Raw genomic sequence first — 27,364 nt, 5'->3', positions numbered from 1 at the left:
CAGCACACAGCCCTGTGGAACGCCGGTGTTCAAGGTGAGGGTTGAAGAGGTGTGCTTGTCTAACCTAACAGACTGGGGTCTGTTGGTTAGAAAGTCCAATATCCAGTTGCAGAAGGAGGGGTCGATGCCCAGGTCACCGAGTTTACTGCCCCACCCATCAATAGTCTGTGCAGAAAGTGGCTTGGACCTTGTGAATGGAGCACCTCTTTGTTACTTCAGCAAAGCTTCGGACTCAAGAGCCTGAAGTCTCCCTTGTGGCACCATTATCAAGCCCAGCTTCCATCACCTGCACCAGCCACGACTGAACTCTGCTTTAAAAGGCACAAGCCTGACTTGGTTAATGCAAGCTGTCCTGATGTTGTACACTTTGTATTGCTCTTGATGTTGAAAGATGCACCAACACTACAGCAGCATTATTCCTGACAAGAATCCTGCTAATTAGCATCATGTTAGCATCCTGCTTGTATCAGAAGCAATGGGTTAATGCAACATTTCTGATCCTGTGGCAGTTGTCAGGAAACTAGATGTCTGTCTCACCAAGCATTACAAATTGTAAGTAGTGACATCCTCCATGACTGTACATATGCTGATGGGCTCAGTGTTGTATAAGTAAAACACGCTGTGATGTGTTCCTGTGATGGAAATGTTGAAGCCTACATTGCCTCTCCTAGTTTGTTTTGTTATTTGTGCAGCCAGGCAATGCATTCACAATACGTGACTCTTTCTTTTAGCAAACCCGCTCAGCATTTGTTAGGAAACTGGGCAGCGAAGTGGCCTTTACATTTCTCACATCTTCAATTCCAACTCAAAAGGTTCAACATAAGCGGGAACTGGTTACAAAGCCAATAGTGTTAAATCTATTTAAACAACAGTGATTTGCTACTGCATTTGAGGAAAATATCAGCTGCAATTATTATTCCAATTTTTATTAACCAGACTGAGCCTTCCTTCAGGCACGTTTTACTGCACGTGTGTCATAAAGGGATGAGTGTATGATTTGTATAAACAGCTGATGGCTCACCCGCATTTTCTGTGCATTACAGCATTTTGTTGTAGAACATGTTTTCAGCTTTTATACATTTACGCATGTTATCAATTAATTAAAAAGTCCACCACTTTATATATTCCATACGGTTTATGTATTATTTTACTTCCCAGGTTATTATTTAGCCAGCCAGTATGTTTCATGAAAAATTCAAGTTGTCTTTCTGTCAGGATGTTTCAGCATTGTCATATAGTTTCCTGGCGGGGTCAATAACCCAAAACCTCATGAAATGTAATAAATGACCATCTGATGCCATTAATGGCAGCAGCTCAAATGGCATGATGCTCATTGTTTTCAACCGATTCAAACTGGGGCACAGTATTAACTTATAAGATTCAATCAATGTCAACCCAGTCCTTGTAACCCTTGAAACCTTGCCAGTATAACACGACCAATTCAACAGCAAGGAATTTTGCATTTCACATGACATTTATCAATAACATCACTCTGAGCCACCATTTTTGTGCAATTTTATATAAATAACAGCTAAAACTATGAACTAAAACTTGCTTTATCTGTGTGATAAATTTAATTTCATATCCACAGATAAGATGAAATTCCATTTTCTTCCAGTGGTCATTTAGCAAAGGATATTAATATTGCAGAATTTTTTTTCCCCCCCAAAGTCAACCTCAAGCACTCCAAGGCCAGCTAAAATGTAAGCAGATAACATATAAATCTTTCTCTGTTGCTTGCTAACCATGTTACGGGTCTCGACCCAAAACATCACCCTTTCCTTCTCTCCACAGTTGCTGCCCGTCCGCTGAGTTACTCCAGCATACTGTGTCTATTTGTGACATTCATTGTTAATCTTTAATTGCAGTACATGACTGTTCAAAGGTGTGCTGACTGCATTATAACAGTCAAATAGAATGAATACATTCTACAGGAACTGTATGTAGGGACAGAAATGGGATATTCATGTCCATTGAGATTATAGTGCAATTCCATTACAATGTGATCGTTGACTCACCAAAATCCATTCATCCCAATCTTGAAAGCTCCAAATGCCATGGTATCATTAACTTTTGAGATTGAAAAGATTTCTGGATTCGACAACCACTCAATGAAAACAAAATGCTTCCCGATTTCACCCTGAAGTCACTAAGCTCCAATGAAAACAAAATGCTTCCCGATTTCACCCTGAAGTCACTAAGCTCCAATTCTAGGTTCTGGCTCATTTTGCTGGAATGTCCCACCAAAAAAAAGCTTCTTTTTTTTATACCATCCTTTTAAATCTGTTTTATATTTTAAGCACATCACTGTCATTTATGATCTCTACATTAATTCTTTAATATTTAATCTCTATGTTATTATAACAATAATTTCTGGCAGAGTTTTTTTTAATGGGTACTGCCATTACATTTGTTCAGAGCACCGAGAAAAACTAACTGCATACACGATCCAAGCTTTCCTCTCCTGTCTTCATGGAACAAGTAGCATGTTTTTCATTGAGCATAAGCACATGATATATGGTCTAGTCTGGAATAATTTTAATTTGGTGAAGACAGAAGGAAGAACTGAGGTCGTGGAACACAGTGGGCAGAATTGAGATCTGGTGCACACTTGTCTTTAAATAATTCCTAAAAGGTATAAGGAACATCACCAGTTATTTTGGTGGTAACAAGAGAGATCAATAACCCTACCAATATGCACATCTTTGAGATAAAGAAGGAAACCAGAGTATGGGCGGTGAATTTGTGTTTGAAGGAGATGCAGTCTCTGCGGAAGGTGGAAAAGGGTGGAAATAGATTTTTTTCTCTCTCTTCTTTGATTTGTACTGATTCTTTGAATGATTTTTGGTAATATAGCAGCGGAAAATCAACTTTCAGCAATCTTGATTTCCTAAATACAATGAACTCATTTGAAGTATAATTATTAATATGCAATAATAATCTCCTTTTGGAATGACCAGCTAATTTGGAACACGAGAGTTAGGACACAATGCAATCACAGGACATGTGGTTTTCTCTAATGTTCATTTGTGTCCTTGGTGTCACTGTCTAGAAATATTATTGCCTCAAAATATTTCTGTAAGGCTGTTGACATTGTGCTCACATATTGTGACATATTACTGTTTGTTTCCTCTGTATTATATTTGACAGCCAACTTTCTCGACCAAAATTCAATCAGAGTTCAGCATCATATGGTTTAGAAAGATATTCAAGGCTGGCTGCAATGTCTGACATGTCTTTGTGTTTGCAGAGCCCTTTTTGAAAGAAAATAGTGCATTGAATATTCCATTACAATGTGATAGTTGACTCACCAAAATCCATTCATCCCAATCTTGAAAGCTCCAAATGCCATGGTATCATTAACTTTTGAGTTAATTAATTAAATATTATTTGAAATGTGAATATAGACACAAAATGCTGGAGTGACTCAGAGGGACAGGCAAAATCTCTGGATAGATAGAATGGGTGACGTTTCAGATCATGGCCCTTGTTTTGACTGAGAGTCGGGGAGACGGAGACAAAGATATGGAAGGGTAAGGTGTGAAAACGAGATATCAAAAGGGACAAAGTTCAAGGAAAATGTAGAATAGATTATAGGGGAAGTTGACAACGAAGTATACAAAGATAAAATTTAATCAGGGAGACAGTCAAACAGGTCAGAGAACTAGGATGGGGGGAGAATGCGGAGACAGGGAAAACAAGGGTTACTTGAAGTTAGAGAAGTTAATATTCATACTGCTGGGTTGCAAGCTGCCCAAGTAAACTATGAGGTGCTGCTCCTCCAACTTGCGTTAGGACTCACTCTGAAAGTGGAGGAGGCCCAGGACAGAAAGGTCAGTGGAATTGGGAGGGGGAGTGACTTGAAATGTATTCCTTTTAAGTAACATACTATTAACTTGGAAAGTTAAATTATTATTATTATTATGTGTACTGTCGATGGCTCTTTCTACAATAATCAAAATGAATCTTTTTTTTTTAGGAGAATATGTATAGAGCATTTCTCTTTAGTCAGCACAATGAAAGTTATCATCATGTTTAACCTAATTTCAGTGAGACACGCAAACACACATCTGAGCCTCACTGGGACAAATTGAAAACAGTGATCTGTCAGCTACATTCGAATATCAGCATGGTCATACCTTCAACATGAGAAATGCCAGGAGCATTCTTCCAAAGTCATTAGGATCAGTCTTTCTATCGTACTGCAGAATAATTTTTAAAAATTGCTCCAGAAGAAAGATCAGACAGCAAGGATTCCATCTAAATCCTTGTATTAATCCTTACATATTTGGTGCGTGGTTCAAAGAGCAATGCTTTATGGAATTAATTTACCTTTTTAATATTATGTTTGCCTCTTTAGACTTTACAGTCCCATGAAAACAAATAATTTACTGTATTTAGCCATTTTAAAAACAAAATATTAAAAACTGAAGCTTGTGGTATATAATAATATAGCTATTTTTCGCATCTGAGTTCTTGCTTACTTGGCACCAGCAATTTTTAAAAAAATATTTCAATAAGTTTTCTATTACATCTCTCAATTTTTAGGTTTCTTTTCCCTTCATCTGGCATTCTTTGTGTGACAGTTAATTCATATTATTACCATGTCCAATACAATTCATCAAGGTTCAGCTCGGAAATTAAAGGGATGAATGCAGTTAAAAACAGAAACATAGGAACATGGAAAAATAGGTGCAGGAATAGGCCAATCAGTCCATCGAGGCAGCACCGCCATTCAATATGATCATGGCTGATCGTCCAAAATCTATACCCCGTTCCGGCTTTTCCCCATATCCCTTGATTCCCTTAGCCCCAAGAGCTAAATCTAACTCTCTTGAAAACATCCAGTGAATTGGCCTCCACTGCCTTCTTGGCAGAGAGTTCCACAGATTCTCAACTCTCTGGGTGAAAAAGGTTTTCCTCATCTCAGTGCTAAATGGCCTATCCCGTATTCTTAAACTATGACCCCTGGTTCTGGACTCCCCTGACATCGGGAACATTTTTCCTGCATCTACCGTGTCCAATCCTCGAAGAATTTTATATGTTTTTGTAAGATATCCCCTCATCCTTCTAAATTCCAATGAATACAAGCACAGTCGACTCATTCTTTCATCATACGTCAGTCCAACCATCCTGGGAATTAACCTGGTGAACTTACGCTGAACTCCCTCAATAGCAATAATGTCCTTCCTCAAATTAGAAGACCAAAATTGCACACAATATTCCAGGTATGGTCTCATCAGAGCCCTGTACAACTTCTGTAGGATCTCCTTGCTCCTAAACTCAAATCCTCTCGCAATGAATGCCAACATGCCATTGGCTCTCTTCACTGCCTGCTGTACTTGCACGCTTACTTTTAGTGACTGATGTATAAGCACGCCCAAGTCTCATTGCACCTCCCCTTCTCCTAATCTGCCTTCCTGTTCTTGCCACCAAAGTGAATAACCTTACATTTATCCACATTATACTGCATCTGCCATGCTTCTGCCCATTCACCCAACCTATCCAAGTCACCCTGCTGCTTCATAGCATCCTCATTGCAGCTCACACTGCCACCCAGTTTTGTGTCATCCACAAACTTGGAACGTTACATTTAATTCCCTCGTCTAAATCGTTAATATATGTTGTAAACAACTGGGGTCCCAGCACTGAGCATTGCGGGATCCCACTAGGCACTGCCTGCCATTCTGAAAAGGACCCGTTAATTCCTATTCTTTGCTTCCTGTCTGCCAACCAGTCCTCTATCCATGTCAATACCCTCCCCCCAATACCAAGTGCTCTAACTTTGCACGTAACTCTCGTGTGGGATCTTGTCAAAGGCTTTTTGAAAGTCCAGATACACCACATCCACTGGCTCTCCCTTATCCATTCAACTTGTTACATTCTCACAAAATTCCAAAAGATTAGTCAAGCATGATTTCCCCTTCATAAATCCATGCTGACTTTGACCGATCCCATCACTGCTTTCCAAATGCACTGCTATAACATCTTTAATAGTCGACTTCTGCATGTATGGCTAACTTGTCTATAATTCCCCGTTTTCTCTCTCCCTCCTTTCTTAAATAGTGGAGTTAAATTGGCTACCCCCCATTACATAGGAACTGATCCAGAGTCAAAAGATCATTGCAAAATGATCACCAATGCATCCACGATTTCTAGGGCCACCTCTGCGATACAGTCCATCTGGCCTTTCTGCCTTCAGTCCCAACTGTTTACCCAACACCTTTTCTGACTAATGTGGATTCCCTTCAGCTCCTCCCTCCCACTAGATCCTCGGCCCCCTAGTATTTCCAGGAGATGGTTTGAGTCTTCCTTAGTGAAGACAGAACCAATGTACTTGTTTAACTGTTCTGCCATTTCCTTGTTTCTCCATTATAAATTCACCTGTCTCTGACTGTAAGGGACCTACATTCGTCTTCACTAATCCTTTCCTTTTTACATACCTATAGAAACTTTTACGGTCAGTTTTTATATTTCTGGCAAGCTTTTTTTCATGCTCTTTTTTTGCCCTCATAATTAACTCATTTTTCCTCCTCTCTTGAGTTCTAAATTTCTCCCAGTCCTCAGTTTTGCCACTTCATCTGGGCAATTTATCTGCCTCTTCCTTGGCTTTAACACTATCCTTGACATCCCTCATCAGCCACGGTTGAGCCGCCTTCCCAGTTTTATTTTTTCGCCAGACAGGGATTAACAATTGCTGGAGTTCATCCATGCGTTCTTTAAATCTTCACCATTGCATCTTCACTGTCAACCCTTTAAGTATAATTTGCCAGTCTATACTCACCAATTCCTCTCATAACTTCAGTCTCCTTTATTCAAGTTTAGGACCCTGGTCTCTAAATTAACCACGTCACTCTCCATACTCATGCAGAATTCCACCATATATGGTCACTGTTGCCCAAGGGACTTTGCACAACAAGATTGCTAACTAATCCTTCCTCATTACACAATACCCAGTCTAGGATGGCCTGCCCTCTAGCAGTTCCTCTACATATTGGTTAAAAACCCATCCCGTATACATTCCAGGAAAACCTCCTCCTCGGCACTGTTACTGATTTGGTTGGCCCAATCTAGATGAAGATTAACGTCACCCATGATAACCGCAGTATCTTTGCTACTCGCATCCCTAATTTTCTGCTTGATGCTATCCCCAATCTCCCTATTGCAGTTTGGTTGGCTGTATACCACTCCAACAAGCGTTTTCTGCCCTTGGCTATTTCGCAGATTATATACTGATTCTACAGCCTATGTCTCTCCTTGCTATTGTATTAATCTTCTGTTTAACCAGCAATGTCACCCCACCTCCTCTTCCTTTCTGTCTATCCTTCCTGAATATCGTTTACCCCTGCATGTTATTAAAGTTATTAAAGATGGGATAGCAGCACATTTGGAAAGTGGTGAAATCATTGGTCAAAGTCAGCATGGATTTACGAAAGGTAAATCATGTCTGACGAATCTTATAGAATTTTTCGAGGATGTAACTAGTAGCGTGGATAGGGGAGAACCAGTGGATGTGGTGTATCTGGACTTCCAGAAGGCTTTCGACAAGGTCCCACATAAGAGATTAGTACACAAACTTAAAGCACACGGCATTGGGGGTTCAGTATTGATGTGGATAGAGAACTGGCTGGCAAACTGGAAGCAAAGAGTAGGAGTAAACGGGTCCTTTTCACAATGGCAGGCAGTGACTAGTGGGGTACCGCAAGGCTCAGTGCTGGGACCCCAGCTATTTACAATATATATTAATGATCTGGATGAAGGAATTGAAGGCAATATCTCCAAGTTTGCGGATGACACTAAGCTGGGGGGCAGTGTTAGCTGTGAGGAGGATGCTAGGAGACTGCAAGGTGACTTGGATAGGCTGGGTGAGTGGGCAAATGTTTGGCAGATGCAGTATAATGTGGATAAATGTGAGGTTATCCATTTTGGTGGCAAAAACAGTAAAGCAGACTATTATCTAAATGGTGGCCGACTAGGAAAATGGGAGATGCAGCGAGACCTGGGTGTCATGGTACACCAGTCATTGAAAGTAGGCATACAGGTGCAGCAGGCAGTGAAGAAAGCGAATGGTATGTTAGCTTTCATAGCAAAAGGATTTGAGTATAGGAGCAGGGAGGTTCTACTGCAGTTGTACAGGGTCTTGGTGAGACCACACCTGGAGTATTGCGTACAGTTTTGGTCTCCAAATCTGAGGAAGGACATTATTGCCATAGAGGGAGTGCAGAGAAGGTTCACCAGACTGATTCCTGGGATGTCAGGACTGTCTTATGAAGAAAGACTGGATAGACTTGGCTTATACTCTCTAGAATTTAGGAGATTGAGAGGGGATCTTATACAAAATTTATAAAATTCTTAAGGGGTTGGACAGGCTAGATACAGGAAGATTGCTCCTGATGTTGGGGAAGTCCAGGACAAGGGGTCACAGCTTAAGGATAAGGGGGAAATCCTTTAAAACCGAGATGAGAAGAACTTTTTTCACACAGAGAGTGGTGAATCTCTGGAACTCTCTGCCACAGAGGGTAGTCGCGGCCAGTTCATTGGCTATATTTAAGAGGGAGTTAGATGTGGCCCTTGTGGCTATGGGGATCAGAGGGTATGGAGAGAAGGCAGGTATGGGATACTGAGTTGGATGATCAGCCATGATCATATTGAATGGCGGTGCAGGCTCGAAGGGCCGAATGGCCTACTCCTGCACCTAATTTCTATGTTTAGCTCCCAGCCTTGGTCACCCTGGAGCCATGTCTCCGTAATTCCAATTATATCATATCCCTTAAATATTAACTGCGCATTCAATTCATCCACCTTACTTTGAATGCTCCTCACATTAAGCCACAAAGCTTTCAGGTTAGTTTTTCCTATCTCCTTTCTACCTTTAGCTTCTGTCCTCTTTTTATGGCCCTCTGTCTCCTTGCATTGGGTCCCATCCCCCTGCCCTGTTAGTTTGCACGTGACCTTTCCTACACTCTCTTTCCCGTTAGCAAGGATATGGGTCCACGTTGTTGACTCCTTCCCACCCACCACCACCACCACTTTTAAGTTTAAACCCACCCGTGTAGCACTAGCAAACCTGACTGCCAGAATGTTGGTCCCCTTCCAATTAAGGTGCAACCCATTCCTATTGTACAGGTCACCCCTGCCCCTAAAGAGATTCCAGTGATCTAGAAATCTAAATCCCTGCCCCCTGCACTAACTCGCCAACCACACATTCAGATGCCCGATCTCCCTGTTCCTACCCCCCACTAGCATGAGTACTGGAAGCAACCCAGAGATAACCACCCTTGAAGTCCTGCTTTTCAGCCTCCTACTTGGTTCTCTATTACTCACGTTAGAACCTCCTGCCTCTTCTTACCCATGTCATTTGTGCCTACATGCAAAACTACTTCCAGCTGCTCACCTTCCCTCACGAGGATGTTCTGACTTGGTCTGAGATGACTTGGACCCTGGCACCAGGGAGGCAACACACCTTCCTCGAGCCTTGCCTGTTGCCACAGAATCTCCTGTCTTGGACAATGGAGTCACCCACCATTATGGCTCTGCCTGACGTCAGTCTCGCCAGTCTAAGCGCTAGGATTCGAGTCACAACCCGTCTGCCGCTCGGACTGGAAGCGTCATCTGCCCTGACATCTCCTAAGAGGGCGTACCTGTTTTCATAAAGTACTTCCACTGAGGTCTCCTGCACCCACATCATCTCCTTTCTTTCCCAGTCGCACCTCCTGCACTCTTAGAGTGATGACCTGACTGTAGGTCCTGTCCAGGAAACTTTCGTCATCCCGGATGGACCACAGGACATCCAGTTGCTGCTCCAGTTCCCTAACTCGGTCCTTGAGGAGCTACGTCTGGACACAGTTCTCACAGGTGTAGTGGTCAGTGACACCAGCTGTGCCTCTGCCTTCACACATCCTGCAACAAATACACTGCAATAACATTCCTGCCATCACAAGTTTAAATACTTAAATTAAATACACAACCGATTCAAGAGCAGCCTCCTTACCTCAGCCTCCTCACCAAAAACTCTTCAGGCAAAGACTCGCACTTTACCTCACAAAGGCACTGGAGCCAAAGACTCGCACTTTACCTCACCAAGGCACTTCCCCTCAACAAGGCTGCACCCCTAGACCAGAACTTAATTTAATCTAATTAAGCCAACAATCCACACAAATAATTAGGATGCCTCAGCCAATCCACTCACTTCCCGGGATGGCTGCTGCTCCTCTGCAACCTTCCAGGTAATTGCCCCGGGCTGGCTCTTGGTGTTCTTTTGAAACCTCCCAAACTTTACTCACCAAGGAGAAAGCCTTCCTTCAGCCAATCCACTCACTCATTGGTCTGGCTCCTGCTGTTCTGTGATCTTCCAGGTAATTGTCTGCTTCCTAAGTTCCTCAGCTTCTGTGGGAAGCAAGATGCCATTTACAAGAGATGGCATGCTGTACCATTTCACAACCAGCTCCTTTAAAAAAATTTCATAATTCATAATCTCTCCCTTCTAGCATGGAATGTAAAGCTGGAGGCATTGATTCTTGTTGTATTTAAACTGAACTCCATCTTTAATTAATCTCTCATCTTCAATAATTATTTTAAATTCTTCTTGTTAATTATCTCAAAGGGCATCTGCAGTGCAATGCCAATCGTGTTATCTGGACACCTGTAATGTGGCAGGTGCACACTCTGGTTAGTACAATGCAAAGCCCCAGTGGACTTGAACTGTTGGGTTCCAGCTGAAATGATTATGTTGTTCAGCTGTGTTGACTCATCATTTCTAATGGCAGGAAGATGAATTAATTGACATGAATAATATCTAACGTTAAAAAAAAGATCTAAAAAAATAACAAAATACTGAAATGAATGCATTCGACATTTTAATTAAATACCGCTACTTTGTGATGCAGTTGCTAGTAAGCAGTGGACAAGAGAGTTTGTATTTCATAATAACATCCTCAGGCCAAATGGGTATGAGACCATTGTAAAGAAATATATAGGATATTTGAGATAATATTTGGTTACAACATTTTCCCAAGACTACTAGTTTGAATCCATTAATTTTCTGATTGAAATATTTGTTTATATTGGTGAAATATTTTTCAGTACATATTTCTTCAAAATTTAAGAGATTTGGTTGTGATAACATTTCATTTGGTAGCTAACGTTTCAGCAATTGTCTTTGCAAACTTGATGCTGATCATTAATTCTGAGACTCCATTACAGAGAAAATAAAGGAAATTCTCCTTTCTATCTTGGCCTTTATTCTCCCACCACATCAATGACATGGATAATCTGATTGTTATCACATTGGTATTAATAGAACCTTTCTCTGCCTCAATTGCCTGCCTTATTTTTTAACCAGTGACTCCACTTCGAGAATACTTAATTGGTTGAACAGTATTTTCAGCAATCCTAAAATCATAAAAGGTACCATAAAAAAATGTGATTTCTTATGTCGTTCTGTCTTTGTTTTTGCTGTGGCAAGTTCATATAAAGACAAGCATGTCTCCAAGAGGTTCTTCTCCGCCATGACAAAACAACTCAGCCATGAAAGATGGACATAAGTTAGACAAAAATGCTGGAGAAACTCAGCGGGTGAGGCAGCATCTAAGGAACAAAGGAATTGGGCAACGTTTCGGGTCGAAACCCTTCCTCAGCTTTGAAAGATAATTATTTCTTAACAGTAACACTAGCAAATTTGTTACTTAACAGTAACACTAGCAAACTAGCTAGTGTTACTGTGTTCAAGAAGGAACTGCAGATGCTGGAAGATCGAAGGTACACAAAAATCCTAGATAAACTCAGCGGGTGCAGCAGCATCCATGGAGCGAAGGAAATAGGTGACGTTTCGGGCCGAAACCCTTCTTCAGACTGATGGGGGGTGAGGGGGAGAAGGAAAGAAAAAGGGAGGAGGAGGAGCACGAGGACGGGGGGATGGGAGGAGACAGCTCGAGGGTTAAGGAAGGGGAGGAGACAGCAAGGGCTAGCAAAATTGGGAGAATTCAACGTTCATGCCATCCGGACGCAAGCAACCCAGGCGGAACATGATGTGCTGTTCCTCCAATTTCCGGTGTTGCTCACTCTGGCAATGGAGGAGACCCAGGACAGAGAGTTGCAGTTAGAGAGGAGGTTGTGAAACTGTCTCCGGAGAGAGGAGGAGAACTTCTTCAAAGTGGGCATACCTTGAGGAGATATCGCAGTGGAGTAGACAAAGTGTTCAAGAAGGAACTGCAGATGCTGGAAGATCGAAGGTACACTTAAGTGCGCAACACCGGAAATTGGAGGAACAGCACTTCATATTCCGCCTGGGTTGCTTGCGTCCGGTTGGCATGAACATTGAATGCTCCCAATTTTGCTAGCCCTTGCTGTCTCGGTGTTAAAGTAGGCCGCGAGGAGGGAAGACGCATCCTCGACCAGGTATTCACTGAGAAAAACAGTTTCCCCTTCCCTCCCCCCCACCCCCCACATAAAAAGACTAAAAGACCTCTAAAACAAAACTTTTTGACAGACTAAAAATAAGAAAAAGGATGAAAGGACGAACAGCTGCAGGTGAGGCTGCCACACTCAATAGCGCCACCATTGTGATCAGCCATATTAACAATGAATGGCGGTGCAGGCTCGAAGGGCCAAATGGCCTCCTCTTGCATCTATTGTTTATGTTTCTATGTTTCTATTTAACACTAGGGAATGGTCAAAATGCAAAAGCATCTTGTCGCTGGAATATGGAGATGGAAGAGAAGTGAAAGGTGTAGGTAAAGTGGTTGGTGGACAGAGGGACAGCAGATCTCGGAGAAATAAAGAAATGGGTAGGTAGGTAACATGTGCATAAAGAGTAAAAGGGGTTAGGAAGATGGTGGGAATGGGGAAAGGGCAGCTTTATAGAACTTTGTTAGGCTGCTTTTGGAGTATTGCATGCAGTTCTTGTTGCCCCAATATAGGAATGATGTGAATGCTTTAGAAAAGGTACAGGAGATTTACTAAAACAATGCCCAGGTTAGAGGGCATTAGCTGTAAGGAAAGTTTGGACAGACTTTGATTGTTTTCTCTGGGATACCGGTTGAGGGAAGATCAGAGGGAGGTATATAAAAGGATAGAGAGTCTGAACCTTTTTTCCCAGGAAGGAAATATCAAATACTAGAGGGGATAGCTTTAAGGCGAGGGGGAAAAGTATAAAGGAGATTTAAGAGATATGTTTCTTTACACAGAAGGTGGTGCAAAGTGCTGCCGAGGGTAGTGGTAGTGGCAGATACAATAGTGGCATCTTAGAAGTCTTTGGATAGGCACATGGATGTGCAGGGAATTGAAGGATATGCATTATGTGCAGGCAGATATGAGTTGGGCTTGGCATCATATTCGGCACAGACATTGTGGGCCGAAGGGCCTGTTACTTTGCTGCACTATTGTTCTATGCGTGCACACCTTGACCATGCGCGGATGTGGCGCCGACGGACGAGAGGCCGAAGCAAAGAAGTCGAAGCCAAAGAACCGAATGGAAAGGAGGCCGAAACGCCAATAAACCGAAAGATTACGAAGACGACATGCCTACTAACTGAAAGGATGGGATGCCTAAATGCAAACTAACCAAAAGGGCGGGACAAACCGAAAAGCCGCGTAGCCTAAAAGCAAACTTACCGAATGGACGCTCTGTCGAAACGCCACCTATCCGAAAGGCGGCGTCGTCTACAGGCCAACGAACCGACTGCCGCTCAACAGAAAAGTCCAATAACGGACATGACATTGCCGAGGGGCGAGACTTGTCAGTGATGGGTCCAGACCCACCTTCTCCCTCTCCTCCGTCTCCACCCGTGGGAACGTCCCTCAGTCACTGACCGCAATGCACCGCCATCGGACCCCATCCTCCACAACAGGGTGATTTCCCCCCCCCCGGACCCCCTGGACTTTGACACCCACACCGGGTGATTCACCCTGGCCGCGGGGACAGATGTTTTATTTATTACCATCTCGGTGCTTGCAGAACGCACCTAAGCTCCCACGCACAAAACAGGCAGCATCTCTGGAGAGAAGGAATGGGTGATGTTTCGTGCCGAGACCATTCTTCAGAGTGCGTCTGAAAGGTCTCGACACGAAACGCCACCCATTCCTTCTCTCCAGAGATGCTGCCCGGTGAGGCTGCTGTCACACAGAGAGCCAGCCGGTGGGACAATGTTCATGCCTTCACAGTGATGTGATGGACGCGGGGGTCTGGACCAATCGCTGACAAGTCCCGCCCCCCAGCAATGTCATGTCTGTTATTGGACGTTACTGTTGAGCAGCAGTCGGTTCGTTGGCCTGTAGGCGACACCGCCTTTCGGGTAGGTGGCATTTCGACAGAGCAGCCATTCGGTAAGTTTGCTTTTAGGCGACGCAGATTTTCGGTTCGTTGGCTTTTAGGCATCCCGCCCTTTCGGTTAGTTTGCATTTAGGCGTTCCATCCTTTCGGTTAGTAGGCATTTCGTCTTCAGACTCTTTTGGTTTATTGGTGTTTCGGCCTCGTTTCCATTCACTTCTTTGGCCTCGGCTTCTTGTCTGTCGGCGCCACGTCTGGGTACCATCCTTGACATTGAGTAATTCAATGTGAAAACAGACCTTTTAGCCCATCTTGCCACAAGGATTAACACGTTCCATCTACTCTGGTCCCACCTGCTTGCATTTGGCCCATATCCCTCTAAACCTGTCCTATCCATGTACCTGTCTAACTGTTTGTGAAACATTGCGACAGTCCCTGCCTCAACTATCTCTTCTGGTACTCGTTCCAACCCACCACCATTTGAGTGAAAAAGTTACCCTCGGATTCCTATTAAATCTTTTCCCCTTCACCCTAAACCTATGTCTTTTTATTGTTTAGTTTAGTTTAGAGATACAGACATTTTGGACCACTGAGTCCGCACTGAGCAACGATCCCCGCACATTAACACTAATCAACACACTAGGGACAATTTACAATTATACAATCCCAATTAATCTACTAACCTGTTTGTCTTTGGAGTGTGGGAGGAAACTGGACATCCCAGAGAAAACCCACGTGGGTCATGGGGAGAGCATACAAACTCTGTGCAGACAAGCATCCGTAGTCAGGATCGAACCCTGGTCTCTGATGCTGTAAGGCAGCAACTCCACCGGTGCGCCACTGTGCCACCCTCTGGTTCTCAATTCCTCTACTCTGGGCAAGAGTCTCTGTGCGTCTACCTGATCTATATGAAACTAAATGAAATACATCCTCATACACCTTGCAGAAATCACTGAATTATTTATAATTTACTTTTGGTCTTATAGATATCATCAATGACCGGAAAAATCTTCTCTCATTAATTGCAGAAATTGCAAGACCCACTCGTTCTTTTTCCTGAGATGTATGTCTGATTAAACAATGCATATGTTAGCTGATTAATACAATACCTGCTAGCTGTTGTTGCTATGGGGAATCTTCAATGTAAAGTAGTCTAATGCAATGCAATGAGAATTAAGCCAGGACATTTACTGAATTCCAAAAGGGCATAACTGCACATTGCTGTCACTCGGTTCAGCTGCTTATCTTTATATTGGAAGAATTGAATGGAAACACATCCTCACAATATCCCGAGCAAATAACAAAATATGTCATTACTGTCTGCTGCAGTGTCGTGTTGCAGGTGCTTTCTTGCAGCAAGTCTACTCACTTTAAGTCCACATGCCTTCGCATTTTATTAGTGCAGTGAACTGGACCAGTGATTTTAGTATTAGAATAGCTTCTCTGTTCAAGGATGCTGCTTCACAAAGGAGAGACAGACACAGAGCAGCAGAAGGCAGTTCCAGCTAAGAAAGGTGACTGAAGACAAAATAACCAAGTATGTTTTGGGGAGGCACTTTCAAAGACACATAAATAAGTAGTGAAAGAGGCACTGAATACTAGAGAGGCAAATCAATTATTACAAGTCAATTATCCAAAGACATTGAAGCAACAATCTTTATTACAAAAGATAGACACAAAAACCTGGAGTAACTCAGTGGGACAGGCAGCCTCTCTGAAGAGAAGGAATAGGTGACACTTTGGGTCAAGACCCTTCTTCAGGCTGTCTCGACCCGAAACATCACCCATTCCTTCTCTCTAGAGATGCTGCCTGTCCTGCTGAGTTACTCTAGCTTTTTCTGTCTATCTTTGGTTTAATCCAGCATCTGCAGTTCATTCCGACACATCTTTACTACAAACTCTTTGTATCATAGAGTCATGGAACAATACAGCTCTGAAATAGCCCTTCAGCCCCATTTATCCATGCCAATGAGCATGCCCATCTATGCTAGTCCCATTTGTCTTTGCCCCATATCACCTCCAAACCTTTCCTATCCATGGATCTGTCTTTTGAAGGTTGTTATTGAACCTGTATTAACCACTTTCACTGGCAGCTCATTCCATATACACACAGCCCTCTGTGAAGACATCACCTCAGTTCCTTTATACCTCACCCTGACCTTCGACCTATGGACGCATGCTTGATTTCCCTTCCTTTGAAAAAGACTGTGCATTTACCACATTTATGCCTCTCAAAATTTTGAAAAATTCGACAAGACCACCCTTCAATCTCCTTTGCAATGCGTTTTACGTACGCTTTGATAGGGAGAACACTTCTGTGCCTTCTCGAACCCCCATTCGCTGTGATGATATTTCAGTCACAGTCCCAGAGGCCGACGTCAGAAAATCCTTCAGAGGGGTGAACCTTCGAAAAGCGCCTGGACCTGATGGTATACCCGGTCGTGTTCTAAAAATCTGTGCGGACCAACTGGCTGGAGTTTTACGGACATTTTCAACCTCTCACTTCTGCGGTCTGAGGTTCCCACCTGCTTTAAAAAGGGCATCAATTATACCGATGCCCAAGAAGAGCAAGGTGACGTGCCTCAATGACTATCGACCAGTGGCACTAACATCTGTGGTGATGAAGTGCTTTGACAGGTTGATCATGGCGCAAATCAGTTCCTACCTCGACAAAAACCTGGACTCACTGCAGTTTGCTTACCGCCACAACAGATCAACAACGGTGGACGCAATCTCACTGGCTCTCCATTCCGCTCTGGACCACTTGGACAACAAAAACTCAAATGTCAGGCTGTTATTCATTGATTATAGCTGGGCATTTAATACAATCATCCCCTCCAAGCTGGTTACCAAACTCACAGAACTGGGTCTCTGCGCATCCCTGTGCAATTGGATCCTCGACTTCCTCATTCACAGACCACAGTCAGTTTGTATTGGTGGAAATGTGTCAGCCTCAATAACAATCAACACGGGAGCACCTCAAGGCTGCGTGCTTAGCCCCCTGCTGTACTCGCTCTATACTCATGACTGCGTAGCCGGTCATAGTGTGAATTCCATCATCAAGTTCGCTGACGACACCACTGTTGTGGGACGTATCACTGATGGGGACGAGTCAGAGTATGGAAGTGTGATCGACCGACTGACCAAATGGTGCCAGCACAATAACCTGGCCCTCAACACCAGCAAAACCAAGGAACTGATTGTGGACTTCGGAACGTGTAGGATGGGGACCCACAGTCCCGTTTATATCAATGGGATGGTGGAAAGAGTCAAGAGCTTCAAATTCCTGGCTGTGCATATCTCTGAAGATCTTTCATGGTCCAAGAACACTGATGCAATCATAAAGAAAGCACATCAGCGCCTTTACTTCCTGAGAAGATTACGGAGAGTCGGTATGTCAAAGACGACTCACTCTAACAGGTGCACAGTAGAGAGCATGCTGACCGGTTGCATCGTGGCTTGGTTCAGCAACTTGAGCGCCCTGGAGCGAAAAAGACTACAACAAGTAGTAAACACTGCCCAGTCCATCATCGGCTCTGACTTCCCTTCCATCGAGGGGATCTATCACAGTCGCAGCCTCAAAAAGGCTGGCAGCATCATCAAGGACCCACACCATCCAGGCCATACACACATCTCCCCACTACCTTCAGGTAGAAGGTACAGGAGCCTGAAGACTGCAATGACCAGGTTCAGGAATAGCTCTTCCCCACAGCCATCATGCTATTAAACTCGGCTCGGACAAAACACTGAACATTAATAGCCCATTATCTGTTTATTTGCACTTTATCAGTTTAGTTATTCATGTGTGTATATATTTATACAATTGTATATGGACACACTGCTCTGTTCTGTATTCATGCTTACTATGTTCTGGTGTGCTAAAGCAAAGCAAGAATTTCATTGTCCTATCTGGGCCACATAACAATAAGCACTCTTGAACTCTTGAACTTGAACTCTTGAATAAACTCTTGCATTTCCTCTTCCTTTAATTCAGTCCATCGAGTCCTGTAACATAGAACATTGAACAGTACAACACAGGGACATCTCCTTCAGCTGCTAATGTCTGTGCCGAACATGCTGCCAAGTTAAACTTATCACCTCTGCATGTACATTATTTATAATCCCTCCATTCTCTGTATTTGCATGTGCCTATCCTAACTACCCCTTTTGTCCCTGCCGCTACCACAACCCCTAGCAGCAAGTTCCAGACATCGACCATTCTCTGTTTAAAAATACTTGCCCATATATCCCCTTCAAACTTTGCTCCTTGAGAAACGTGAAACCTGGCCAATTCCTAATAATAAAAAAAGTTATGTTAAACAGGATTACGCATTAAACAATATTTGATGGCAGGAGTACCGTACAGAGTGAAGAGATGACTGGTACTTATGAATGTGAATGGAACACTTCTCGATGTTTAATTCAGCAAAGAAGAAATATGTATGCAGTTGCAACCATATATTCTTTTCAACAATATATTTATTTTCATTGTACCTGTACCTCACTATACTTGTGCATATGAGAATTAACTTGACTTGACTTGTAATTTGAGCACCAATAACTTTATGTGTATGGTTCCTCATGCTGATTTATGGACTGTAACAATTCTATGAAGTGGAATGGCTGTGTAATTCAATCCCAATGCACGCCTTCAAGATGTGTAGCTAGCAACATGAAGAATAGGAGAGCAGCTGAGATCAATAGCAGCCAGAAGAGCTGTAAAAACAAAACCATCAAAAACATTGGCAGTGGGTGAATGGTTCACAAGGAAGGCAGTTCTCCTTAGATAGACACAACATGCTGGAGTAATTCAGCAGGCCAGGCAGCACCTCCGGAGATAAAGGATGGGTGGTGTATCGGGTCGAGACCTATCTTCCAACCTGAAGAAGGGCCTCGACCCGAAATGTCACCCATTCCTTCTCTCTAGAGATGCTGTCTGTCATGCTGAGTTACTCCAGCATTTTCTGTCTATTTTGTCAAACCAGCATCTGCAGTTCCTTCCTACACAGGCTCGCCTTGACATCTGGTGTATCAAATAGTTTCAAATCTGCCAAACATGAAATATTTATTTAGTCTGATGGAAGCAGTCCATTACAGACAAGTGAAAGATTACCACAGACAGTTGCCACTGACTGTGCTATCCTCTACAGTGAGTGGTTACTCAAGCAAACCTGCAGAGGTTGTCCCATGAATGAGGCTCTTAATACAGCTCTGCTCTTCAGATACAGTTTGAGGCAGTATTGTTGAACATCTTTCTGTAGTGCACATACATCACGGTGAACATTTCTGAATAGATTTGGCCAGGGGATTCTTTTCAATTTACTCAGAGGATACAGGCAGTGCTGGAAAGGTCAACATTTATAACCCATCCCAAATGTCCCTTGAGATGGTATTGGGGAGCTGTTCTCTCGATCTGTTGCATTGGCACAGGGAAGGAACACCCCCCTGAACTCCTGGCTGGGAAGTTCCCAGGATCATGACCTAAAGATGAATGAACTGTAGGTGTATTTCCATGTCAGAATTATAGATGGCTTTGAGGGAAACTTGATGATAGCTGAAGAAATAAATGACTCAGAAAGAGTATCATAGAATTGTTACACTCCTGTCAGATTCCACTCCTCCAGTATTTTCCCCATAGCTCTGTTATTTTGGCTCAGATCTATACAATTCTCCTTTGAAGGCACTGATTGATCCTCTTACTGATGTTATAATCCTGATGATCCTGACACTCTGAGAGACACAACACATTTTTCATCACAAGTTTTTGGATCTGTGTTTCCTGGTCTTTAAACCAGCCACTAATGGACAATCGTATATTCTTCAATCAATTCTCATCTCATCTCATCTATCTCTTCTCCAGAGAGAACAATCACAGCTTTTCCAATCCAACCTTTTAGCTGATCGATGGAACGTATGTAGACTTAATGAGATCTGACATCGGAGTCACTGATAGATAGTTGCAAGTGTCCCATCATCAATGTCCAGGGATTTTGAAACATAGTAGTCACCTGACAAATTTGTAAAGAAGTACTTCCCCTTTACTTCCCTTTATGTAGTGTGCCCCTCAACTTATAATAATAATGGATGGGATTTATATAGCGCCTTTCTAATACTCAAGGCGCTTTACATCGCATTATTCATTCACTCCTCAGTCACACTCGGTGGTGGTAAGCTACTTCTGTAGCCACAGCTGCCCTGGGGCAGACTGACGGAAGCATGGCTGCCAATCTGCGCCTACGGCCCCTCCGACCACCACCAATCACTCACACACATTCACACACATTCACACACAGGCAAAGGTGGGTGAAGTGTCTTGCCCAAGGACACAACGACAGTATGCACTCCAAGCGGGATTCGAACAGGCTACCTTCCGGTTGCCAGCTGAACACTTAGCCCATTGTGCCATCTGTCGTCCCGAACTTATGACCCTCTACACCCTCTACTTATTTTGATTCACTTTGTCTCATCATCACCCTTGAGCCAATATATTGTGGTTACATGCTGTGCTAAGAATTTCAGTTTATAATCTGAGTCACTACTATGGCAGTTCTGAAGGTCTGGTAATTTGTCATTATCTGTGATGTAAAACCATTGTCCCAGTTTCCTTTACATGGAGTTTGCCAGAAATGCAATGACTATTATCCTCTAGCTACTCTAGAAAGACTTAAGGGCCTGTCCCACTGTACGAGGTAATCCAAGAGCTCTCCCGAGATTTAAAAAAATCAAACTCGTGGAAAGTACGTAGAATGTACGTAGCGGCTACGTCGGAGCTCGTGGATGTCTCGTAGTGGCTCGTAATGCTAACAGCAGGTACTCGAGGAATGCGGTAACTCGTGAAGTTTTTTCAGCACTGTGAAAAATGTCCACGAGAGCCCCGAGTACCTACGAACGGCTATTACCATAATTCTCCGAGTTCGAATCAGGGGAAACTCGGGAGAACTCTTGAATTACCTCGTACAGTGGGACAGGCCCTTTAGAAAGCTGGTGTCCCTTTGTGAAGAAAAAAACAGGAGAATTTCCTGATCTATTGAGTAACATTACATCCTCAACGAGATGGCATCAAAACGATTATAATATGACTTTAATCCTTATGCTGGATTTTTACTATGCACAAAGTAGCTAGAGGATAATAGTCATTACATTTCAAAGTGATTAATTATAAATTAAGGACTTAATAGTTGGAAATGGATGGGGAAGGGGAATGGGGGGTAGTATTGTGGGAGAAATGTGTGTGCATCCAAGTGAGGCATTAGGATGATTCTGGAGTATAGACTATCACCAATAAGGGCAGAGCCAGCTTTCCCTTGTAGAAGACATATGGTATGCTTGTTTTCACAGGTCGCCGATGAGTATAAGAGTCTAGAATTCATGATGCAGCTTTATACCACTTTGGTTAATCGGTATTTGGAGTACTGAGTGCTGTTCAGGTTGCCCCATTACAGGAACGGATATGGAAGCTTTGGAAAGGGTGCAGAGGAGTATGCCAGAATGATGTCTGGATCATTGGGTATTAGCTACTGGAAGCAGTTGGACAGAATTGGATTGTTTTATCCGAAAGACAGAGTTTGTGCAGACACCTGATATAAGTATATAAAATGATGAGAGGCACAGATAGTATAGATAGTCAGGACTTTTTTCCCAAGTAGGAAAAATCAAATACTAGAGGGTGTAGTTTTAAGGTAAGAGGGGCAAAGTTTAAAGGAAATGTACAGGGCAAGTGTTTTTTTTTAGCACAGTGGGTGATGAGTGCCTGGAACACACTGCGAGCGATGGGGGTTGAGGCAGTTACAATAGTAACATTTTTAGAGTCTTTTGGATAGGCATATGGATATGTGGGAAATGGGAGGATATGGATTATGTGAAGCCAAATAAGAGTTGGTCTTGGCATCATATTCAGTATAGACGTTGTGGGCCAAAGGGCCTATTCTTGTGCTGTACTGTTCCATGTTCTAAGCTTGTACAGGTGCCAGCTTAAGTTAAGAGTTGGCTCAATGAATTGGAGACCAAGAACTACAAGCTGTAAATATCTTCGTGGAAGTACTTAGCCCCCTTTCAAAATTAATTTACCTTCTATATTTCACATACTTATAGCTTCTTCCCACATTCTTGCTACAGGATTGAGACCTGAGTTTTACTAACATTACCTTTATGAATGTTGTCTAGGCCTTGAGTTGTGTGTGAGGGTGATATATCATGCAACTTGCAGTTTTTCTCCTGCTGTAGTGCAATGTAATGCCGAGAAAATTTCAGAACAACCTACATGATAACATCTAGTGAAAGAGCAACATGAATAAAAAAATCAATTTACTGTAATTCATTTTCTCCCAGATTTTAGTTTTAGTTTTAGAGACACATCGTGGTAACTGGTCCTTCGTCCCACCAAGTCCGCGCCGACCAGTGATCACTAGGTCTATTCTACACACTAAGGATGATTTACTGAAGTCAACTAACCTACAAACCTGCATGTCTTTGGAATGTGGGAGGGAACCGGAACACCCAGAGAAAACCCTTGAGGTCACAACGAGAACGTACAAACTCCGTACGGACAGCACCCGCAGTCAGTCAAACATGGGTCTCTGGCACTGTAATACTGCAACTCTACCATTGTGCCACTGTGCTGCCCTTAATGTATGCAATTTAGTTCCTCAAATATTATTGTTTGGTAAGTTTTCCTCCAACTGATGAACGTGCCTCCAGACTCACTGCTCAAGGCCCCTCAATGTCTTGGTGAACTTCTCCAGCCTTGTAACCCTCTCAGATCTTGTATTGCCCAACTCTAGCAGTTCACATGGAGACACGAAAGACTGCAGATGACGAAATCTTGAGCAAAAAAACAAGCTGCGGAAGGAACTCAACGGGTCGGCCAGCATCTGCTCAGCAGGAGTTCCCTTCACAGATGCTGCGTGACCTACTGAGTTCCCCCAGCAGCTTATTTCTTTGCTCCTGTGTTTACAACCACCTTCACCTCAGCACAGCACTACCAGCTTTGCTTTCAACCATGTCAGTCTTAAGTTTTGGCATTCCCTCACTAAATATTTTATTTTATTTATTTCATAATCCTTAAAACCAATCATTGATTATTAAGCAAAACATAAAGTTCTGGGGTAACTCAGCGGGTCAGGCAGCATTTTGGAGGACATGGAGTGGCAATGTTTCGGGTCTGGACCCTTCTTCTGACTGATTATCAAAGATCTTATAGCTATAGGATCTTTGCTGATTATAATGGAGGGGATAAAGTTGGGAAAAAAGATAGGGGCAGTTCACAGCCTGGCATGTGATAGGCGGATACAGAGAAGGAGGGCTTTATTGGGGGAGTCAATCTATCCCACGACAGAAGAGGGAGGAGTTGATAGTTTGATAGCTACAGGGAAGAAGGATCTCCTGTGGCATGAGAGGTGCCTCGCATCACCAAATCCATTTCAGGTCCCTTAATGCACATTCAAAAGATCTATGCATATGCACATAGAGTCATCTTAGCTCTTAGTTGTTTTGTACATTCTAGCATTTGCCCACATATTAAATAATTATTTCATTCAAAAGGCCCATGAACCATTTGCATATTCAAGTGCATCAATAATGTAATCAATTAAGAAGTGCATTGTACTATTCTATTCTACACACTGCTGTTAGCACTTTTTCCTAAAGGACAAAGTGTGTAATGTATTAAACAGGACCAGCGTCATCTAAAGGAACTAATTTCATTATCTTACTTGACCAATTACCAGCTAGGGGCAGCTGTTAGGACTGAGATGTATTTTGAGATTTTAAAAAATGACACAAAGTGAATTTTCTGCTCAAGGACTCTGGCTTTGTGATTCTACTGTTTCATTTTGATCTCAGTAGACCTTGACAAATTAATTAGAATATTGCCTCCAGACTCCTGATAGTTATTGCAGCTCACACAAAGAAAAAGTAATATCAATAAAACAGATGTATTTGATCAAATGAATAAAAACAGAGCATAAAATGAGTTTTGAAAACCTAATACATTCAAAGCACTACCTAGATGAGATACTTCAAACATCATTCCATTGCACAAAAAAAAGCTTAGTTAAAATAATGTGCTTCAAAGATAAATGGTGTTTCACACCAAGAAGTGGTACACGGGTAATAACTCGAAAAATAGGTTATCGCTAACTGCATAAATGACTAATACAGTATCTGTTCATTTGGCTCCAAAGGTTGATCCCTTTTTTCCACATTTTACTATGAACAAGACTACTTTCCTTCATCATATTGGTTGTCAAATTCATCTTTGTAATTGAAAATATTCTTTAATGATATCAGATTTTAATTGCATTTTTTTCCCTTTCACATTGAATCACCATTATTACCCCTCCCCCCCCCACCCCCCCCCCCCCCCCCCATATGTTATTACAATCACCTGATCTAATTAAATATCTTTGAAACTCTTCTGATCCGTGTTCAAGAAATAAAATGCGAAATAAATTTCAGTTAATTTCCCTTGCAAATTAAGGTAGTACTTAATGGGTGAAATTCTATTATCATTAGTGTTCATTCCATCATTAATATGATCGGGTGACAAACAGTATGATAACTTAAATATTCATTCAGCAGTGCTTCGTGGCACATCTCATTAGTGAATCAACTACTCTTTGAGATAAATGGCATTTCATGACATGATGTACTGTATGCCCTAATATTGCAACGTAAATCACGATTGATATTCCAATGTCACAACAATTGGCTGGAACAGCCTTTTTGCAAGCAGTGGGTTAAGACTGCATTTTCCTATCCAATTCTAATAAAAGATCCTAAAATTACTTCAACTTTATCCGTGGATGTTGAGAGGTTAGAGAGTCTAGGACTAGAAGTCATAGCCTCATAATTAAAGGACGTTCCTTTTGGAAGATGAGGAAGATTTCTTTAGTCAGAGGGTGGTGAATCTGAGGAATTCTTTGCCACAGAAGGCTGTGGAGGCCAAGTCAATTGATGATTTTTAAAAGGCAGAGATAGATATATTCTTGATTGGTACGGGTGTCGGGGTTATGGGGAGAATGCAGGAAAATAGGGTTGGGAGGAAGAGATAGTTCAGACATGATTGAATGGCAGACTTGATGGGCTGAATGGCCTAATTCTGCTCTTATTACTTATGACTTGAGCCAGGATGTTTAGGCGCTAAAAACTGAAATAGGCAGGCAAAAAGCCATAATAAAATTACAAAAGGCACGAAAAAAGGCATTTATTGACAAAAAAGGCATAAAAGGCAATTATTTCCACCACTAAAATATGGTTAAAAATGATAATATAAAGGTATACTACATTAAATTACCAAAGTTGCACCTAACTACTAGCATTTTTATCAAATTATCTGGTGTTAAACTATGCAGTCTGTCAGACAGAATATGCTTCAGTTGTGAAAAACTTCTTTCTACTCCAGCTAAGGTCACTGGTGCATACCTGAAACAAGGTATAAACTCTACGTTCATGTTGATATCTTGTGCATTACAACTACCTTTGAGAACTTTAGCTATGTTTTATATTTTTGTCGAAGATCTTTGTTAGCTAAAATCACTCTCTCACATTTTCCTTGTATGTCTTTACACACATCGCCAGGAACTTTAAATACAAAGTACAGCAAGTGAAGATGTAAACAACTGAGCAATAGTTGTGTTATTTGACTTCTCCTATACTTCTGATGTCAAGAAATACTCCTTTGATGGTTGACCCGCCTCCAGTGTACCGATGACCACATTGGCAAAATATCTCCCCACAGCATCGGTTGTCTCGTCATTGAGATCCATATTTTGTTGCGTGCAACTTCATCTCTAATTTTCTGCACAACAATGTTGAAGTTTCTGTAAACATAATTTTTCCGTAATGATGACTCGCTCGGTATATGTTCCTCTGAGAGATTTGTTTTCCAATTTCCACAGTGGAATTCCAGCATCAATGAATGCTTTGCCCAGATCACTCGAAAACTCAGATTTGCGACTGGAGCCCGACATAAATGTTGTGAGGAGACAAGCTTGCATATTTTCTACCTTCAATTTCTCTACCGCCAACTTGTACTTAGCTGTCTGTACATGCTAGGAGACAAAATATTTCTTCTCACTGCTTTCTCACATGCTTTGCAAAACAGCACACAGTTGTTTGTAGAGAATATATCACTCCCGTATACACTCTCACCAAATCATTCAGTTTTTTACAAGGCGTTGACTAGCCTTTAGGCTTTTTAACACTTGCAGGGGTAGATCCTACAGGAGCAGGGATGCAGACCACTACAGGCAGGGTAGGTATAAGCTGAGAAGAGGAATCAGAGCTGCCAAGCAAAGGTACTCTGAGAAGTTGAGGAGCAAGTTCTCAGCAAATTACTCTTCAGTGTGGAAGGGATTGCAAGAAATCACAAGCTACAAGAGGAAAACCCCCTGCTCCGTGGACAATTGTCAGCTGACTAATGCCCTGAACGAGTTCTACTGCAGGTTCGATAAACAGAAACTTAACCCTGATATCCCCCACACCCCATCCCCAACCAACACTTCACACCTACTCAAAGCTTGACTCCAGTTTGAAAAGACTATATCCTTCCCCACCTACTCCTCCCCAATCACCAACTCACACCTACTTAAAGCATGACTCTAGTCTGCAAAGACTGGACCCTTTCCCACACACCCCTCTCCAATCACCACTTCACAACCGCTTACAGCCGGGTTTCGCCCCGTTGGTGTAAATTTTCTTGTAAGTTACATTAAAATGGCAAAAAAAGGCTGATTAAGGCACTCAATCATGAAAAAGGCATTATCTTCCTGCAATCATCAAAAAGGCATGAAAAAGCACATGCCATTTGTGGCAAAATCCTGGCTCTACTTATGACCTTATGAACTGTTAAGATTTTTTAATTGGAATTCCTCTCTGACTTCGGAGCCTCGGAGACTCGGCCCCGGGCCCAGTGGACTCGGCCACGGGCCCAGTGGACGACATCGTCGGGAGCTCGCAGGTCCCAGGTTGGTGACCTGTTTTTCTGGAGCTCCCGCAACAACAGCTTCGTCCGCTGGACTGGAGAGTGGCAGCATCGGCAGCTTCGACCGCCCCGGGCCACGGAGTTTGAACCGGCCCGTTCACGGAGCTCGGATTCAG

This window comes from Amblyraja radiata, chromosome 23, assembly GCF_010909765.2.
Source record: "Amblyraja radiata isolate CabotCenter1 chromosome 23, sAmbRad1.1.pri, whole genome shotgun sequence".
Classification (NCBI taxonomy): Eukaryota; Metazoa; Chordata; class Chondrichthyes; order Rajiformes; family Rajidae; genus Amblyraja; species Amblyraja radiata.
This window is presented reverse-complemented; position numbering follows the sequence as displayed.